The sequence below is a fragment of the Saccopteryx leptura genome, chromosome 6 (genome assembly GCF_036850995.1).
Source record: "Saccopteryx leptura isolate mSacLep1 chromosome 6, mSacLep1_pri_phased_curated, whole genome shotgun sequence".
Taxonomy (NCBI): Eukaryota; Metazoa; Chordata; class Mammalia; order Chiroptera; family Emballonuridae; genus Saccopteryx; species Saccopteryx leptura.
The window spans coordinates 97,313,976-97,330,946 of NC_089508.1; the positions used below are offsets into that span (position 1 = coordinate 97,313,976).

At 35.0% G+C, this 16,971-nt stretch overlaps 1 long non-coding RNA gene across 1 annotated transcript in view; it reads right to left on the reverse strand.

Annotated features, from left to right (window-relative positions):
* LOC136377375 (uncharacterized) overlaps positions 1 to 16,677 on the reverse strand; it is a 32,143-nt gene extending 15,466 nt beyond the window's left edge. Inside the window, exons 1-2 of the long non-coding RNA XR_010746289.1 lie at positions 16,474 to 16,677; positions 2,788 to 2,942 (exon numbers count right to left, since the gene is read on the reverse strand). This is a non-coding gene — a long non-coding RNA (uncharacterized lncRNA). The remainder of the gene's footprint in view (positions 1 to 2,787; positions 2,943 to 16,473) is intronic.
* Positions 16,678 to 16,971: the final 294 nt, after the last annotated feature.

Genomic DNA, 16,971 nt, shown 5'->3' on the forward strand with positions numbered 1-16,971 from the left:
AAATAATCTAAAATTTCCTAGACTCTAGATTTCTAATGCATGCAACTCCAAATTTATTATATCTAAAAACTATAAATTCTCATTAAAATTTATATATTTATATAAAAAAATATATGCAATAAACTGTATCATGAAAATGATATGTGAAAATGGCATAGTACTGGTCTAAGAATTTAGAAAATAAGTTTGATCAGGGCTGTGTCTCTGTCACTGGTGCTTTGTAACCTTGAACATGTCTCTGACCTTTCCTGTGTTTTAGTCTTTGAAGCAGGGAACAGGTTTTACAAGTACTTTTTATAACTTCCACAGGCTGGGAAATGCATAATCTTTATTTTCCCTGTCCTTGAACATCTACATGAAATGGCATCCTGCTCAGATACGTAAATATCTCCTCCATTATTTCACATTTCTACTATCAGTATATAAACATAGGCTCTTATTACATTTTATATGAGACTGCAGCCTTGTTCTGGGTCATTCTTCTTCCTTCTGTGATTGCCTTTCTTTATTCCATGTTACTGCTGCCAAACTCAGTTTTATGAAGCACTAATTCTCTGCCAAATTGGCTTGTTAAGAAACTTATAATAGTTCATCACTATTTATCACATTGGATCTTTTTATTCTTTGAAAATTTTGGCCGTATCTTAGGCAGATAATGCATATTGCTTTTCCAACATCCATTTCTCCCCATTTCTTCTCTGATGCATAAGTATGCCACTATGACCAGATGAAAATAAAATAGAACATGATTTCCCAGGTCCCTCATATATGAGATGACCATGTGACATGATTTGGGAATAAGAGAGGTGAGTTTACCTGCAGCTTTCAGGAAAGGTGAGTTTCTCTTTGCCCTTCATCTGCCAGAACACAGATACTCTACTTGCAGAGCAGAGATATGTCATAACTAGCAGGCGAAAGACAGCAAGACTGGCAGAACAGAAAGAGAAAAACATCCACATCTAATGGTGTCTTAGAGCTGCCATTATATCTATGAGCTGTCCACCTCCAGATTCCTTGTTTTGTGAAAAAAACAATCTGTTCTTTAATTAAGTCCCTGTGGTCAGGTCTCTGTTACAAGTAACCTAACATAATAGTAAATTGATACATGCTTTACTAATTCAGCCTTATTTCTCACTCACCACCCTAACTCATCTTTCAGTTAGGCTATTGGAATTCCCTCCTGTCCTCTATTTGGGTAATATTCTTTCACTCCTTCCTGCCTGTTTTGAAGAAAGCTTCCTTCTATTGACATTAGCCTTTCCACATTTTATATATTCGTCAAGTTGACTCAAGTCTCACCCTCCCCTTCTCTGAAAATTCAACCAAATTTGAATTTTTATAGCACACATGCTTTCCACTCCACTCTACTGAACTGTCACTTGTTCACTTGTGTTAAGTTTAACACTCCAACTAGATTATATATTCTTTATGGAGTTTTCTTAAATTTATTAGAATACATTTTGAAAGACAGAGGCAAGTTTTATATAAAACTCTATGCACCACTTTTCCTCTAGCACCAATGTACATCACAAATATTCAAAATGTACTTTGAGTATATGTGCATCTAAATGAAGACACCTATGAGATTTTATTTTAATTGACTCAGTGATTAATGATTAATAATACTAGTTTTAAATTTATCTCTTTAACCAATAAATTTATTCTTTAGCTGTGATCTTTATTGGGAATATCCTTAGTCTAAAATGTTTGTCAGATTATTAAAACAAAACCTGTGTTCATTTTTCTTCTATCCAACCTGTTGTAATTGTATAGAAATTTTATGAGGGAATATTTATGAGCTTGAAATAAAAGTAACCTGTCTCTAGTTACTGCCCAAAGTTTTAAAAAATGTAATGAAAAATTAATGTTATGTGTTTGTTTACATTTCTGTCCTCAATTAATTACAGTTGAATGAAGAGATACTTAGATTAAAACTTTTAGAGAATGAAATGGGTTCAACTTAAAGATCTTTTGACAATCTTAAATCTTTCTAGTAAGGAATTGTGTATATTATTTTAAAACACTAATCACTATCCTAGGTCTGTCTGAATAGATTATATTAATATTAAAGTCACAGCAGTCATTCTATCATAAAAATCACCAGGGGAAATATGAAGATATGAATGGAATAGGATTTTTCACACCCTATAAAGTTTTCTTCTAGTTAAGCTTTAAAGATTTTCTAGTATTTGCCCATATTAGCACTATTTCTAAAATATCTGACAGTTGTTAGACTGCCTACAATAAATGAAGTAGCACTGAAGATAAAGAATGCGCCTACACTAGCCATTTGAAATGAAGTGCTTTGGAGAAAGTGGAATTGCTTCAATTCTAGGGAACCATTTATAGTCTTTACAAGCACTTACTGTTTTATGTGCTGGTATTATAAAAGTTTGGAATATGTTCTTTCCATTCAGTCCTCTTAATTGTTTGAAGCACACTTCTGCTTTTTTGGAAAAGAGTGATCTGAAGTCCATAGCAGTGATGACATAAGCTGGTATCACACTACATGGGCCTAACTTGGTTTTCTGGCTAATGACCTATGAATACTAACTCCCGCATCCCTTCCCTACACCTGCTGTCTTCTCTACCTCACCTTTTATGTTTTGCTAGGTTTGGCCCACACTACAAACTGAATACTGTTAGCTTGACATTTAAATGTGTAACTTTCTGGGAAAAAAGTCTTACTGGTTATACAGGTGGGTAGAGCTCAAAGAAATTATGAAAACATTTTCTTCACACAACAAGGGAAGTGGAGAGAAAGATGAGGGAAGTGTTGATCCTTACCTCCGAGATCTGCTATCTGTGACACTTCCAGAGCTCTGTGGATTCATAGTCTCCATGGAGATCAGTAGACAGAACTGTATATAGATAAGCCCATCAGTCTGTATAGCAGCTCTGGTTGGTTGAAGCTTCTTATTAAGGGTCTTTGCTTTAGAATACTGAAATAAACAATTCATATGTTACTTCACATTTTAAGTTGAACCTCCTTTTTTATTTTATTTTTTTTACAGAGACAGAGAGAGAGTCAGAGAGAGGGATAGACAGGGACAGACAGACAGGAACGGAGAGATGAGAAGCATCACATTAGTTTTTTGTTGCGCATTGCAACACCTTAGTTGTTCATTGATTGCTTTCTCATATGTGCCTTGACCGTGGGCCTTCAGCAGACTGAGTAACCCCTTGCTTGAGCCAGCAACCTTGGGTCCAAGATGGTGAGCTTTTGCTCAAACCAGATGAGCCTGTGCTCAAGCTGGCAACCTCGGGGTCTCGAACCTGGGTCCTTGGCATCCCAGTCTGACGCTCTATGCACTGCACCACCGCCTGGTCAGGCTTAACCTCCTTTAAAACAATCTACCTCTCCATATAATTTTAAAAAGAAAGGCTTGTATTGATAAAGAGTATGAGTTTAGTAACATAATCTTTAGGTTAATTAAATTTCCTAAATTTAAAATCCTCAAAAGTCCATATTATTTTATTCTTAGGAATCTCATAGCAAGTAATAGTCACAGATCCTTATAGAATTAAGACAATATGGGCTATTAAGAAGTTCTGGCCATAGAATTCAGATTCAGATGCAGTACTTCAATCCTTGAAGTGGACTTGTTCAGAGAACAGATACTTTATCCCAGAAGGAGTTGGTATTTTGTGATTTTCTATCCAGATACTCAGATACCTCAACTTCAGACATTAGATGGGGATTATTTTTTTCAGTTGTGTGCCTGGAGTATTTATTCAGGGGAAGAGATTAGCAGCAAAGAAACTTCAGTTTTGACATAGAGGTAAGTGAATCCATCCATACATTATCATTGTAAAGCCAGTAGCCATGGCCACCATCACAGCCACCATCACAGCCACCTGGCCCATGCAGGTTCGCATTGGATTCAGACAGACGGCAATGAAACAATGGAGCCAAAAACTGGTGGGCCATTACCTTTAATCCTAGCTTGCACCCAGCGGGCTAGTAAAAACACAGACTGGGCTCCAAAACCTACTCATTCAGTGCTCATAAAGCTACTGACTTATCTGAGTTTCTTAGAATCAAAGGTTCCTAGCTCACTAGCCTTTTTCACCTCTGTTCCCCATCTCCTTCTCTCTGCAGAAACTCTGCACAAATTGGCTTCTTCTTCAGCACTCCACCATCTTGGCTGCCTCTTCTCTCCACGTGGCCTTACTCTGCTCTCCTACAGCATGGGCTCCTCCTCGAACATAATCACTCTTGCCCTGTAAAAATGTGATCTCTTCTTTTAAAACCTTTTGGCGCGAAAGCCCTCCCCCAACACATATTAATACAACCACGCCCATCCCAAGCAAGAAGGGCAACTAATATCACCTGGGTGATGGGCTTTCACATGGTCAGCACCATCTTTAACAAAGTGAGCATAATATATTTTATCTTCCCAACAATAATCATGACCAATATATAATTTGTGAGTATATATTTGGCATCAAGGTGATGAGAGATTTGATGGATAACACTAGGTGTGGATATGTGTGTTTTTATGTCCATGTGTGAAAACTTACACATGCTTAGGCTTTTGAGTGATTCTACTTCTCACCAAATAGGCAAATTGGGTAATAAAGGTATACTTTTACAAAGACTTATACATTTTACCTGTAACCTCTATTTGATAGCATTATTTTTGAAAATTATCTTAATTTTCTGAAAATACAGACCAGTTGTGTGAGAAATAAGTTTTTCTCCAATTTTTAAGTGTGTATAAATCATTCTTATATCTCTAAAAGTTAGTTCATAAGGTCAAATTCTGCCTGCAGAACAGCAGCAGCAATAGAGTGGGTAGTAAGCGCAGCTGCAATGCGGGAGCTGCTCAGGTCGGTAACATTTTCCTTTGCTCTCTTTTGTTGGTGACCAATGTTGAGGGAAAGTGATTACTTTCTTTCTTTTATCAGTTTCTATTTGTGTGGTATACTTTGCTTTCTTATCTCTCTTAATTTACTAGCCACAATGAGTTCAGCTTACTTGCTGATGATCGCACAACTTTTTTACTTCCTATAATGCTATCTTATGATAACAGGGTTAATCACGAAGCTCTGAAGGTGCTCTCTGTAATTGAAGACAAAAGCAAATCCTTAGTTGCCCTGTGAATTTAGAACTTGCAGCTCATCAAACCTTCTCCTACTTCTTCTGTGTCAGGGAGTCTATACAATGCTATCCGCATTGTTTTAAATTATATACCTTTATTTATTTTTCATATGAAACTCATTAAGTTGTAAACACCTCAAGGGTAAAAATCATTATCTTTGTTGTGAGAGAAATAAGTAAGTTTATATCCACTTACCTTGCTGGTTTAAGATCAGACCTAACCCTCTCAAAAGGAATTAAATTGGATTGATGCTAAAAGGTCAAAATCATCTCAAAAAGAAAAATCTACTCCTTTTTTTTTAGTTTCATAAGTAATTTTATTAGAGTACTACATGTTTTGATTTATAATATTCTTTTATTTTTTATTTTTTTAATTTAATTGTGTCTACTCTTATTTTCTCTTTGTTTTTACAGAGACAGAGAGAGGGATAGATAGGGACAGACAGACAGGAATGAAGAGAGATGAGAAGCATCAATCATTAGTTTTTCGTTGCGACACCTTATTTGTTCATTGATTACTTTCTCATATGTGCTTTGACCGTGGGGCTACAGCAGACCGAGTGATCCCTTGCTCGAGCCAGTGACCTTGAGTCCAAGCTGGTGAGCTTTGCTCAAACCAGATAAGCCTGTGCTCAAGCTGGTGACCTCAGGATCTCAAACCTGGGTCCTTCGTATCCCAGTACAATGCTTTATCCACTGCAACACTGCCTGGTGAGGCCTCTTATTTTCTATAGCCATAAATAGAACACAGACCAGTGGACTGAGGTTTACATAACTGCCTCTGACTTTTGATAATGTGGATTGTCTCTCTGAAAACTAATTACAAAAATGATGGCTGTCACTATTGTTTTTCCGATCAATTAGCAAAATTGATAGGGAAGGTTTAATTTACTTTTAGAAAAGGTGTGGAGAAATAGGTAATACAGTACAGTTTTCATAGAGTATGTATCTGGACAAAATTTTAAAGAACATTTTTTATTCATGTAAAGCTAGTATCCACGGCCACCATCACAGCCACTCGGCCCATGCAGCTTCGAATTGGATTAGGATAGACAGTAATGAAACAAAGGAGCCAAGAACTGGTGGGCCATCATCTTTAATCCTAGCTTGCACCCAGCAGGCAAGTAAAAACACACACTGGGCTCCAAAACCCACTCATTCAGTGCTCACAATGCTACTGACTTATCCGAGTTTTCCTAGAATCAAAGGTTTCTAGCTCACCAGCCATATTCACCTCTGTTCCCCATCTCCTTCCTCCTCCCTGCACAAACTCTGCTCAAACTTGCTTCTCCCTCAGTACTCCACCATCTTGGCTGCCTCTCCTCTCCCCCACATGGCCTTTCTCTGCTCTCCTCTCTAATGCTAATCTCAGGAACTGAGAGAGCAAGCTCCTGATCTGCCCCCATTTTATAATGTAGAAACTAAAACCTTTAATCCAATATACAAAAAAGGAAGTCTTTGATACAAAGTCACTTATCTGAGGCATAATGAGATTCCTTGAGAGTGCACCACCCCACATCAAAAAAGGTAGGAAAGGCTTAGTCCTAAAACCAAGCCCCAGGCTACAAGGATCCTGCCTGCCCACAGCCCACCCCCAACACACATTAATATAATTATACCCATTCAAGGCAAGAAGGGCAACTACTATCACCTGGGCTATGGGTTTCCACGTGGGCAGAGCCATCTTTAACAAAGTGAGCATAATATATTTTATCTGCCCAACAATTCACAAAATATTTTTCAAACTTTATGACCCAACAATCCTAATAAACTGTTCTACAAAGATAGTAGCATGATAAATATATATAAGATATGTTGCAGCATTTGTTTCAGTCTTCTTTTTAATAAAAATTGGAACCTGGTGTTAACAAACTTTGAAACATATATATGCATATATCTTAATTTATTTACAAATATGCAAGAAATATAAATTTTTAGGCCTAGAGAGAAATATGAAATGATATATATCCAAAACTTAGAAATGGTTTCTTTGATGGAGAAGTACCAAGGCAGATTTCACTTACTTCTTCTGGTATCAAGGAGTAATTTCTACTTTTGAAGGCATTTTAGTGTGTGTGGGAGGGTGCATTTTCAACTAATAATAATATGAAATACTACCAATTTTGTATTCCTTAAAAATGGAGTTAACATTTTTTTTTCATTGTTTGTATGAGTAAAAGCAATTACATATGTAAAATGCATGGTATATATTTGGCTTTCAAATAAACAAACTGCATTATTATCAAGCTGTTCTCAATTATTGTTATTGTGGGTCAAATAAGTTTGCAAATATGATGTATATGTTTTCTCGCTTATAGTTTGCATTGGGTGTGGGGGACAGGCTGTAAGTAAGCATGGTCCTTATAGCCTAAGGCTTAGTTTTAAGACTAAGCCTTTCCCACTCTTTTAATACTAAGATCTTTTCAAAACTAAGCTTTTCCCCATACCCTTGATTGTTGCATGATGTGGGGTGGTGAACTCTCATGAGGAATCCCATTATGCCTCGGATAAGTGACTTTGTATCAGAGGCTTCCTTGTTTGTATATTGGATTAAAGGTTTTTATTTCTACACCAGGGGTAGTCAACCTTTTTATACCTACCGCCCACTTTTGTATCTCTGTTAGTAGTAAAATTTTCTAACCGTCCACCAGTTCCACAGTAATGGTGATTTATAAAGTAGGGAAGTAATTTTACTTTATAAAATTTATAAAGCAGAGTTACAGCAAGTTAAATCATATAACAATTATTACTTACCAAGTACAGTGATACCTCGGTTCTCGAACGCCTTGACTTTCGACCAAATCGGTATTCGACCAGGAAATTCGAGAAAATTTTGTCTTGGAATCCGAACAAATATTTGGAACTCGAACGTCCGAGATTAGCCGAGTTGAGCCGAATGGCGTTCATTCGGCCGAGCGCGCCTTGCCTGCGTCATCAGTGTGAGTCACGCTTTGTCACGCTTTGTGGAGAGAGAGAATCACGTTTTTGTGGAGAGAGTCACGCTTTGTGGAGAGACTCACGCTTTGTGCACGCTTTGTACACTGAATTTAACCCTTAGACATGGGTCCAAAGAAAGCCAGAAGTGGTAATGCAGACAAAGGTAAGCGGAAAGCTGTGAGAACAACGATTGAGCTGAAAAAAGAAATCATTGCCAAATATGAACAGGGCACACGTGTTTCAGATCTGTCTGCTGAGTATGGCATGCCAAGATCTACTATCTCAACTTTCCTTAAGAATAAAGCTGTTATAAAGGCTGCCAATGTTGCCAAAGGTGTTACATTGTTAACAAAGCAAAGGTCTCAGATAATGGAGGAAATGGAGAAGCTGCTTCTTATTTTCATTAAAGAAAAAGAGTTAGCAGGTGACAGCATCAATGAAGTCGTTATTTGTGAGAAAGCACCAGTAAATAGGCATATTTTTGGGGCTTGGAACAAATTAATCCAGTTTCCATTATTTCCTATGGGTTTCATTGTTTCGGTTCTCGAACAATTTGGTTCTCGACCGTTCTCCCGGAACGAATTATGTTCGAGAACCGAGGTATCACTGTACTTTGTCAGATTTTTACTGTTTGACAGAATAAATCTTTATAAAACAACTTTCTATAGTTAAATCTATCTTTTTATTTATACTTTGGTTGCTCTGTACTGCCCACCATAAAAGCTAGAATGCCCACTAGTGGGCGATAGGGACCAGGTTGACTACCATTGTTCTACACTATAAAATGGGAGCAGACCAAGGGCTCACTCTCTCGGTTTCTGAAATTAGCATTGCAAGAAGCAGCCAAGATGGCCGAGTGCTGAAGGAGAAGCCAGTTTGTGCAGAGTTCATGCAGAGAGAAGGTGATGGGGAACAGGTAAATAAGGTTGGTGAGCTAGAAACCTTTGATTCTAGGAAAACTCAGATGAGTCGGTGGCTTTGGGACCCCTGAATGGAAAGGGAAGTGTTTTTCCACTGTGTGTATTTCTTGCCCGCTGGGTGCAAGCTAGAATTAAAAAGGTAATGGCCCACCAGTTCTTGGCTCCATTGTTTCATTACCATCTGTCCAAATCAAATGTGAACCTGCATAGGCCAGGCGGCTGTGATGGTGACTGCAGCTACTGGCCATACAGTTATAATGAGGACAATCTTATAATTAGTTTGCTGTTCAAATAATTCACAATCATTCTCAAATGCAGTGAATGTTTTTTTGTAATTCTTAACATGATTATTAGAATCTTTCCTTGTTTTTCTCAGGAATCTAAGAGTTTAAAAATCTAAGGTTCTGAGCATGTGTGCTGAGTCTATACTAGATAGTAATCATGTACCTATCTGTTCTGATTCATTGAACTCCTGATTCCACTGGTAACCTTAAACACTCTTTTAAGGGTGGTGGGTAACTATTACAAATTGAAATGACTTTAGCTATCACCAATTTGTAAGAATTGCTTTAGTGAAAATCCAATGCTCTTTTTTTCTTAAACTTCATCTCTCACAGAACCCAAGTGCTCACCAGACACTCACTGCATTCATTCAATCAATTATTCATGCAGTCATTCATATCTGTATCCTTTCACCAATTAAAAATAAGCTATATGTACAGAACTATGCTAAGAAAAGTGTGATGCATCATAGTATAATTCAAAGATGAAGAAATTAAAGAGAAATTTAGAAACTAAATTCAAGATACATGACTTATTTCTATATAAATTCACAATTTTTCTCTGTTAATATATTACTGAAAAGTTGTCCCACCTGCATTTAATATAACACACCATTAAAGATCCAATATTTTAGCTTACACAGAAATAGCCCAGTGACTTTTAATTTTTTAAATGGCTTTGCTACATCCATAAACCAGCACAAACCAGATTTTTCATCCTAGTCAATGAGGCAGTGTAAATTCTTTTATAGAAATAAAATATGAACACAAATCACAGGTACACTGTTCAGGAAGCTGCATTTGCAACTTAATAATAAAACAATTTCAATGAGAAAGGCTACAACATAACAGATAACTGGTAGAACTTTTTGATTAAAAGCTTTTCTTTCTTTTTTTTTTTTTTGTAAAACCTGATTTTCCTTTACTGATTTTCCCTATACTTCTGGATCCAGAATAGCACTTATTTGCTGAAACTATTGATAAAACATTATACAATATTTAGTCCAACCATGTGTTCACATGAAAATTTATGTAACTAAACTATTGTTGATGGATGATGTTTAACATAAAGATCATAGGGCCATTTGAATGGGATACCTCTACTTGATTGAACTCCCAGTCATCATTTAGCTTCAAGTTTTGAATATTAGAGAGCTGACTTGGTCCTTAGGCAGGCGATTTTATCCTTGAAATGGGCTTACTGAACTTACTACTTAGAACTACAGTTTAACTTGCATATAGGTAAATTGAAATGTATGAATAGAAACTTAAACCAAGATTCTCAGGAGTAAGAGTAAGAGCAGAAGATATAAAGGATGATTCACTTGAAAAAGACTGAACTTGAACATATTTTTCTTTAAGTGGTCAAAGGAATATCATATAGAAAAAAAAGATCAGAAGTATTCTGTATAACTCTGAATAATTATCCTGGGATTCAAAGATGAAAGTTATAGAAAGATCTGTTGGTAAGGAAATTCAAACTAACTAATAATGCAATATTTACTCCCAGAAATCTTAGATGCTATACCAATAATGCCTATATCATCATCTGGGTTTCTAAGTAATCTGTAAAATAGAGTGGCAGACTTTCATAGCACATCAATGAAGAAAACCTCTTAATTTAACATTATTAACAATTGCCAATTATGTATCTACATAGCTTTCTTACTACATAACACATATTTCCCCCAGATATTTGCAAGGGTGGCATTGCAAGATTTTGAATGCTCTGTGGAAATCCAGAAATCTGTCCTTAGCAATTTTATGTTATCAGTCCAGAAAAATAGTTAAATCTGGTTATACTTGTTACTAATAAACAGATACTAATTACAAGTGATTATTTTTTCTCTAAGTGATATGCAATACATTTAGAATGTATTGCTTAATTTCTCTTCGGATCCATTGTCCCATTTATTCAACTTTAGTTTTCAGAATTGAATATATTTTTATTTGTGAAACCCAGAGCATTTTCTCACCTTTAAATCCTTTTCTTTCTCTTTTCTTTCTTTCTTTCTTTTCTTTTTTTTTTTTTTTTTTTTTTTTTAGAGAAAGAGAGACAGGAACATCGAGTTGCTCTTGTATGTGCCCTGACCAGGGAATCGAACTGGCAACTTCTGCACTCCAGGAGGACGCTCCAACCAACCGCTCCAACCAACTGAACTATCTGGCCAAGGGTTTCACCTTTCCATTTCTGACTCCTTTTTAGTTTTCTGCTCATGATCTTTGCATAGGAATAATATTTCTGGGGAAGAGTAATTCTAGAAAAACAGTACTCCAGGATTAACAAGCCTTCCTTCTTCCTCCCTTCCTTCTTTCCTTTTTTCCTATTTCCTCTCAGTTCATACAATTGTTGGCTCCTGCTTAGAGTCACTTCCTCAGTAAGACTTTCTCTAACTCTAAGCAAGGTACCCAATCACCTCCCCATTCTCATTTTTGCTCTCATTGAATTTATCAGAAGTTCCAGGTTTTATTTCTTTTAAAAAATTGTGCTAACAAATTTTTACCCTCACTAAAATGTTTAAGTTTCATGACAGCTAAGGTAATGTCTATTTTGTTCATCACGATGTTCTCTGCATTTAGCACCATTACTGATATGTGTGTAGTTGTGATTTTGATAATGTATGGGTATTTGGATAAATATTGGGTGGACTCTTCAAAAATTAATTAACTGTTGTATTTATTCATTAAACACATGTTTATTGAGGGCACTTTTTTTTTTGCCTGAACTTGTGTTTGATGTTGTGATTCCAAATCTATACTACATTTAAGTAAGGATGCTATCCAAACATGAGTGAAAAATAGTTATTGATAGATTATGCCAAAGTGAAATTGTCAAACTCACTTCTCCCCCCCCCCAATTTTATGATATTCTTTTTATTCTCAACTTGAGATATCTTTTTATTTTTTATATTCTAAGCCTGAGAATTTAGTATAGAATATTCACCACCTAGGTCATAATATTTTTTTATTATTTATGAATATTATTTAGAAAATAGTGGTACACTAAGTTAAATTCCATGCTTAAAGCAGAGAAAACGCATTCATGAAAGACCTATAGGTAATAAATACAATTTTTAAAGAGTATAAGAATTTTTATATATACCTCAAGTCAGTTGGTTACCTGTCTCAAATAATTGTTTTACATTAAAGCTTTAAGAAAGGGAGGGGGTTACCTGTGAAGAACGTGACTGTGAGAACTTTTCCTGTTTCTCTAAGCATTTATTCTTTAAAATAAGAGGCTTGGCGGAATCTCTCTTGCTATAATTAGAGAAAAACTGACTTCTGTCTAGAGCAGAATCAATAAAACAGATTAAAAAGTAACCCTTCAAGTTTCACAAATATTTTATTGAGGACATATCTTATATAGTGTGGAATTTTTCTTTCCTTCCAAAAGATCTTGAAATGAAAGGGAAATAGATATCTACTGACTAATGCAGGAAGAACCCCTCAGGCACATATTTCATGTGATAATTGCTTTTCTTTTGCATTTAGAAACTACAGGCAAAAAGTGAGAGAAAAGTAGCTGGTTTTATTACCCAGAGGAAAAACAATCACTATCCCTGTCAGGTCCAGGAACATTCTCCCATCCTGGGAAATCTATAAAAAATAAAATCATATTGGTGACTATCTTGTACTACAGTCACATAATGTTACATGGTTACATTTTTCTCGAAGAAATGTTAGCCATTGCCATTGCCAAGTATCTGACCAGGTCAGGTGGAAAATGAGCCTGTTCACACTATAGTATCTGCATTTTTCAGAGGCTGAGCAAAAAAGAAATACTGATGAGCATCTCATGGATATTTACTCTAGCTCAACTCTTGGGGCAAATCATTTTCATCCTGCATATTCTTTAACCAAGAACTACTCTCTCTTGCTGCTCTATTTGCCTCTAAACTTTAGCACAATACAGAATTTTGTAATTTAAAAGTGTAGATCAAATGCAACTGGTTTTTACACAGGCTGGATAGATGTTTGAAGAAATCTGCTTCATCAAATATTAATGGGAAATTACTACACTTAGAAACATGCTATTTTGTTGAGACTGTAACTAAACTTCTGATTTTAGTTACTGTCAAGTAGAGAGGAGTAGAAGGAGTGAAAGAATGAGTGGAATGAGATGATAATTGGGTTTCTCAGATTGTTCTATTTGGAAAATGATACATTTCAAAGATTTTGCTGCCTGTCTTTTCAGGATAGAACGTTAGATTCAAGAAAGGTGTTGTGGATATAGGAAGGGCAAATTGCCTCATCAGTTATCCATTCCATCTTCAACTACTCTAATAACTCTCATTCCAGTGTCAATCTAAGGCACAGACACAAGGCCCAAGTCTAATCCTAAAATATATGAAGAGTAGCATATATATTTTAGACTAAAGAACTTGGAAAAAAGAAAAAAAAAGCTATTTTTCTAGCCCAATCTATGTTTTCAGAATAAATAGCTCATGATACTTTCTTAGTTCAAATCCTCTCTCTTTGCCAATGCTTGCCTTTTGTGATTGAGTTATCCCTAATTTAGTCATTTGTACCATATGATGTTTCCAGTAATTTGAAAGAGCTATGGAAATTGTTAAAGCTATCCAAGGAACATTTCTTACTGGCTGTAACTTTGTCCTCCCTCTACATATTTACTGAAGGGTGGTGACATCACCTGAGAATGACTTCAATTCCAGTATAGGTTATGTAGATTTTTACTAAAGATGCCAATTTAATGCCTAAAGAGATACAACTGATTAATTCTATGAATAGCCCCTGAATATTCGTTAGTATACTGTTACATTACTAAAAACTCATCTCCCATGAAGGAACTGTTTATTGCTAATTTGTCTAATGATATTTCCAAAGGACTCACAGCTCAAGAAAAATACAACATAATTAGTTTTACAGTTACTCCAAATACACTTTGTTATATGATATTTTATATTATTCTGAACTGTATTTCTATTTTTAACAATATTTTGCTTATCATAGGTTTTCGTTTATTGAGAGACACAAAGAAGTTTGTACAATTCACATCTTTGCCATATCTGATCATATTAAACTCATTGAGCAGAGAAAGCAGTAGTGACCAAAATAGAGCATGGATGAAATAAGGAAAAGTTCTTAATTATTTTCATCTACTCTTTCAAATGACTAAGTCTATTTGTATTACTTTTTACTTGAAGTTTTTGTATGGCTCCATATATTAAAGCATTTTACATGGAGCTACTTGTTTCCTCATGACAGAAAAAAATAACTTCAAGGTGACATAGTATCAATGTCAGGACAACATAAAAATATAGACTGTTTAGGAAGAAACTAGCTTAGCAAGTGAATTTCATAATCATAAATGCATACATATAAATTATTTAGCAAAGCATAGAAATTGTTTAGCTCAGAAGTTTTTCCATTGGAAACTTTGGATAACACCAATGCAAGTATATGTGGAAGGAAAATGAGGCTCTGGACTCCACATGAGGATGGAACCAGCGGTGGGATTCAGCTGGTTCACACTGGTTCAGCAGAACCAATATTTAATTTTTTGTTGACTTCGGTGAACTGGTTATTAAGATGGCACTTGTAATCAGAGTTCTCTCTAAGGTGAGTGCCTGGGCAGCCGCCCAATGTGGAAATCACAAATTTACATTCCTTACTCTTCTTTAACGTTCATCTGTACAACAGCATATACTAAGCACCCATAGTAATTAATGTTCATTCCATCCATAGGTGAAAAAAACTTGACAGAACTATGCTTTAATATTTATTTATTCATTTCATAAAACTCATTGTACCTTTGACGAAATACTACATTTTAATTCCCTCATGTTTGTCACTTCAAAAAACAAACATATAATATAAAGAGAAAAAGTGCCAAACAACCAGGGGGTGACAAGCTGTCATTGGAAATATCTTAAATGACAGTTTTATTGTGTTTTGTCAGGTATTATTTAATATTCTCTCATTAATATTTTAAATCTTGTTCTTATAACATAATCTAGTTTTGCGTACCTCTTTTATTGTTCTTATTTAAGTATTAAATTCATTAAATAATAAACTATCTTTTGGTATATCATTTTTTTATACTAAAATGGCCATTAGGGCAGAGAACTGGTTGTAAAATTATTTGAATCCCACCACTGGATGGAACTATTGCTTAGTAAAGGTCAGTTCTTTTAAGTTTAACAGCTGAGATTAATAGTATGGAATAAACAGCTTAAATATCCAATTATAACTGTATCTTCCAGAACTTTGAATTCAGAAGATTAACTACAAATTATTATCACATTAAGCTTTCCTTATTATTATTACTCTTTGCTTATAATTTTTTTTTACACTTTGAAAATATGTAATCAGAGACTCATAGAAAGGTAAAGCTGAAATTGTTTTGAATTATCAAATCCAAATGCTTGTTTTAGAGGCAAAAACACTGATACTTCACCTGTATTTACTTTGACTCTGCAAATGTCAAATATAAATTCAAATACTCTTCAAATATATGTTTATTTGTGCATTAAATATATATAATTCTGTTTCTGACTTATATTGCACATATCTTTCTAAGAATGTAGTTTATTTGTTTATTTGATCCTAAAGGCAATCATTAAATATTTCCATTGTCCTTGTTAAACAGGTACATAACTACATATGAGGAAAATGCTGAGCAGCGTGGTTAAGTAACTTGCCTTCAAAACAATCATATGATATTTTAGATCACACACTGATCTCTTCAGATAATATTTTATTGGAATACCATACAGAGTTTGCCTTATGATGTAACTACAGAATCTGAGACAGAAATATGTTTAGATAGCTCTCCATGTATGCTGCCAGCTTGATGTAGGACCATTTGGAGTAACTGAGTATAAAGAGGCAATAAAAACCCTATCTTTTTTAAATAGAGTTTATTTTGTGGGTTGTATTGTGAAAAGAAGAAAGGAGTAGGTAAGCAAAACACTAAAAATGTTTTGGACTATATTTTTGTTACTCTTCTAAGTCTTTTTTTATTTAAACTATCTCTTGAAAGAACTTATATCTATACTTCATATTTCTATTGCATATACTAAGTAAAATGCCCATGCTATAAATATAAAGTATATATAGGTAAAAGATTGTTATTGGGAAGTCTTCCTTTTATACAAATTCCTCTGAAAGTTGATATTTACAATAAGTGCAGTTACCCTTTCTCAAGGACCATAGAAAACTGAGATTTTAGCATGGACACTTGCTCATCCCAAAATCCCTCCTCACATACCTCTGAAGTTATGGCAGTCTACATGGATTTCCATCATCTGGAGAAAAAGAATCTTCTTTAGCAAGATTGTTGCTCCTTCCCAACTCTGCACTGTCGAGTACTGTGAAATATTTCATGTACCTGTTCTATTTTTTTATATCCTGTTTTACATAGATATCTAATTTATTCCTTATGAAAATTATATTGATATACAAATATTCAACTGTATGAATTACATTAGAAAGCTCACTAGCTTTCTTTTTTTCTTTAATAGAAACATATGGCTCTGTGTCTGAGCACAAGAGATTAGGCAGATTTATTTTTGGTAATACTATATCGACCTAGAGTTCAATATGAGAAAAGCTGTTAGTGAGTACTACTGGTGATTGGTATTAGAATATAGCAATTAATCTAATTTATAATCAGTGAAAAGCAGGTTATATAAATTTAACAACTTTTTATTCTAATATACTAGGGAGCATATTCCTTCATTATAAAAGTATATGAACTCGACTGTCT